Source organism: Ruditapes philippinarum, unplaced genomic scaffold (genome assembly GCF_026571515.1).
Source record: "Ruditapes philippinarum isolate M1 unplaced genomic scaffold, ASM2657151v2 ctg8430_1_1_1_1, whole genome shotgun sequence".
Classification (NCBI taxonomy): Eukaryota; Metazoa; Mollusca; class Bivalvia; order Venerida; family Veneridae; genus Ruditapes; species Ruditapes philippinarum.
The window spans coordinates 19,246-24,238 of NW_026861374.1; positions in this window are offsets into that span (position 1 = coordinate 19,246).

The following is a 4,993-nucleotide window of genomic DNA, read 5'->3' on the forward strand; positions in this document are numbered from 1 at the left end:
CAAACGCTTGTAATGTGTGCGTTTATCTGAAATTTATGTTTCTAATAGTTCCTGTAAAGAATCGCAGAAAATTCATGTCCAAAGATGTTATGTTTCTTGATAGGTTGAACCAATAGCTAATTTGTTAATCAAATATAATTATGATCACAATAAACTTGATAGATTCCGTTGAATACAATTATTTTCAATAAGTTCTTATGATTTACTTTAGATATATTACAAGAAAAACGATGACGACGACGATGACTGTAATAATAATAATAATTTTATAATAATAATAATAATAATGAATATAATAATAATAATAATAATAATGATGATGATGATGATGATGATGATGATGATGATGGTGATGATAATAATAATAATAATAATAATAATAATAATAATAATAATAATAATAATGGTGATAATAATAATGATAATAATAATAATGATGATGATGACGTCAGACAGAATCAAAATTTTAAAAAATATACGTACGCATTCATCTGACATAAAGGTAAATTTAACAAATTGCTGATTTGACAAATATGGGCGAGAAGTCATATACAAGCTTGTTTTAAAAAAGAGAGCAATATGTTTTCGAAGAAGAATGTTTAATATATGCAGTACTTAATAAATGATGAAATTTAATTAAACTTTATTAAAAGCTAGGACACTCAGTACCTGAAATTTAATTTGAACATGCTTACAAAATGAGATTCAAATTTAAATCAGCGTTTATTTTGATAGTGTATTGGTGGAAATATGTCATTTAATTAGAACATGTGGCTCAGAAAGTGCAGAGAAGGTACACAGAGTTGCTGTCAGCCAGCCCTTATGCTCCAATAACATGTTCATAATATTTTTTTTGTCCTTGTCATATGATGCTGAAGGGTCGAGGGCATCCAAAAAAGCAGCTTACAATTTCATTTCGAAGGGTTTTACATGATCAGACACGATCAGTGTAAATTTGATAAAATTCTGTATTTTTTATAATAAATATCATTTCATTGGTTAAGTTTGGTAATATTTTTACAATTTCAGTATCAGTTTTATCGATTCAAAATACTTTTTGCTGTAATATGCCAGAAAAGTTATAAAAAAGAGGGTCAATTTTTGTTTGATCGGTTGCTTGTTCGTTCGGGTTTTTTAACGCTTGATTTCAACATTTTTGTGGTTATATCTCGGCATTAGGTCCACTCAACTGGCTTTCCTGGACCGGTAATAACAAATTTCACCGCAATCGGTCACTGACCATATCAGTGGTGAGAGACAAATGAGCCGCGTCATGACAAAACCAACATAATGGGTTTACGACCAGCATGGATCCAGACCAGTCTGCGCATCCGCGCAGTCTGATCAGGATCCATGCTGTTCGCTAACAAACCCTATAATAAGTAGAGGAACTGATAGCGAACAGCATGGATCCTGATCAGACTGCGCAGGCTGGTCTGGATCCATGCTGGTCGCAAACCCATTATGTTGGTTTTGTCGTGACGCGGCTCAAATGGTCATTCTAAGCATTGTCAGGGATCAATTGTTATGAGCATCGATCCAGCGACCTCCGGATTGCAAACCCGATTAAGATAAGCAGACGAACTAGTCATACGTGAATACAGTTATCAATATTTCCCTTTCTGTACTAAGCAGAGATTTTATGTAGTAAGTTACAATATTTAGAAATAACAATATAAAAGCAATATAGCATTCTATTTGACAGAAATGATAAATTTGTGTGTTTGAAATGTATCGCTAAATGCGAGCTTTAATCATTTTCTGTCATTTATGAAATGTCACGGGGTCAAATATATCAACAAAGTAGATTTTAGAGAGTTATGTAGGCGTGGCAAGTAACACGGACACTGTCATTGTTGTATGATGAAGTTTAACTTTACTTAAAAGCTGCTTTAGGCACCTCTTTAAATAAACGAGAAGGTCATGTTGGCCATGAATTGCTCAACTGAGGACATGGTCTTCATTGACAGGATTTATTTTTAGACAATTGCTATAAAGTTTTATCAAAATTAGACAAGAAGTTGAGGAAGAGATGGATTTTCTTATTTAGCATGCAGGCAGCTATCTTGTTTGGCAGTCTAAAATGATCTATTAATTTTTGTAAAGTGGTACCAAATATTATACAAACTGAATTTAATGTAAAAAGTGCGAAAATAATTGGGGAAAAAACAAAACAAAAAACAACAAGAACAATAAACACATTTAATGTATTTAATCGTGTGAATTTTGATGGAGTGTGCTAAAAATACATAAATGTTATAATGATAAATGTCTTTTATTTTCATTTATATGTCGTTTCCATAAAAATTGTGTTATTCAATTAAAGTGACAAGAACTATCTCTTTAAACTCTTGGTAATGGCCAATGAGAATGACAATGAGTTAGAGCCCCTTGTAACGACTTTGTTGGTGATTACTTGTATGAGCCGCGTCACGACAAAACCAACATAATGGGTTTGCGCCCAGCATGGATCCAGACCAGCCTGCGCATCCGCGCAGTCTGATCAGGGTCCATGCTGTTCGCTATCAGTTTCTCTACTTGTAATAGGCATGGTAAGCGAACAGCATGGATCCTGATCAGACTGCGCGGATGCACAGGCTGGTCTGGATTCATGCTGGTCGCAAACCCATTATGTTGGTTTTGTCATGGCGCGGCTCATATATGTCTTAAGCAGTTCGCTCTTCGTGGCTGATTCACACCATTTAGAGAAGGCTGCGAACAAAACAGATGAATAAACTAATATTAAAATTTAAATATCCAAACACCACAAACGGTTTATAATGTGACATGTTTTTTCAATAAGTATTAAACATTCTTTTGCCGAACAGTACAACAAAAACAACAACACTGTCAAGAAAACAATAACAACAGTGACAAATACAACATATTTCTTAAAGACGTCTGCTACATCTGCTTGGAATGAATGTTACGTTATAGATTAGAATGTTATAGATGGACCCTCATTAAGTAGTTTGTACTTGTCAAAAACATGTGACCAGTGTTACGGAAATACGTCATCGAGGAATGTGTCGAACAAAACAACTGAACAAATGCAGTGTGTTATTTTCGAATAAAACACAAGTGATGAAAGTACATTACCATGGCCGTTCATAAGATAAACAACAAGAAATAAGAAAAACCCAATCCAACTAAGAAATGATCTTGTTCTTAAAATCCATATGTTTGCATGTCGGTCATTTGCGAAGATTTAGTGAGTCATTACTGGTTAGTCAATAAGATATTTTTGTGTGACTCTAGTTATCCGGCCAATCAGCAACATCTATAACATATTCTTCTTTTAGTTTATCATAATGGGGTTAACAAAATGAAAAACAAAAATCGGTTATCTATAATTAAAAAATAGACTCAACTCAACTCAACTCAACTCAACTCAACTCAACTCAAATATTTTATTAAAGTCTCATCTTTGTGCATCTTTACATATTTACATATATTTAAGAAATAAAACACAAATTTTTTACACAACACAAAGCCACTCCTACATAAGGAGTTATAAGAGACTGTAAAACTATTAAAAATAATCTCTAAAATATCTACTTTTTAAGAATAAAAAGTCAATATTTAGACACAATCTAACATGAATTATATGGCCAAAGAGGTCAAATTTGTGCCTATCTGTCTATTAATTATAGTACTATGACAATAATTGTCTGAGCTAACCCTGTGTATTAATACTTTTTAATTCATAAAATCGTTTAGCTAATACCCTTAAAAGTTTATATAAAATTCATGATAATAAAATTCCTTTATTACAATACATTGAAGGAGTCTGTACACCTGGAAATTCCAGGCTGCTTTTTAAAATTGGTAAGATCAATATTATACCACATAGGCATTAAATATATACAATTTTCATTCCTGTTTTCTATATCAATAGCAATATTCCTATTTTAACCTATTAATAAAAAATATCTTGATAAAAGAACTATAAAAACACCATACTCATACTTGTTGTACTTATATACATGTATTTACAACAATTTGGATTGTTAAAAAAACATGTAAAAAACATATAAAATTAAGTAAAAATTCAACTAATGACAAGATTAGTTAAAGAAAAAAATTATCTCATATACAGCCTTAAAAGTCTAAGTTGCAGTATTTGGTAGCAGGCTTTGGCAGAATATTTAACAATTTCAAAGTTGTTTAGTACATAACATAACTTTTCCATGTCAGACAGAGTGTCAAATACATTATTAATTTGACGTATTTTCACCAACAAATCTTCTCTGATATCATTATATACTGGGCAGTGTAAAATTACATGAATCTCATCCTCAACATTTGTGGTACAAATGAAACATATTCTATCATTTACATGCAGATTCTCATAACGGCCTGTCTCTAACCGGATAGGCGCAACACCACAACGAAATTTTGTCAAAGAACTTCTATGATGGAAGGGTAAATTGTACTTGAGGTATTTTTCAACAACCGGATTATCTTTAAACAAACTATATGTTCTAAGTTTATTACCATCAGTATTTCTATTGGTATCATTCCTATTTAGTGACGGTTTCCACTTATCTAATTCAACTGACCGTAACTTGTTCTCGGCCATTTCAACTATTCTCTTAGCACTAAAAACATGTACATCATTCATATTTATCTCAATACTTCTAAACATCTTACGTACATATTCTAAAATACTGGTTCTTACATCTGGAAGAAGCACTCCGTCTTGCCCAATCAAAGATTTTTTGGTTAATTCTACCACTATCCATTTTTGACACTCTGCAGAATGAGAATTTTAATTGATAAACAAAATTTTCATTTCTGTTTTACATGCGATTAAACAATTACAATTTTATATATCTAATTTGACTTTTTTATGTGACAATGTCATGGCCTGGGGCGGCATCTCGGGTTTTCTCGACGGAAAATGATTACAATCGTAAAGCCGAAGCCATTTTCTGTAGAAAATAATCAAGGCATGCTATTTCCACAAAAAAGTCTTGTGGCTTTACAAATT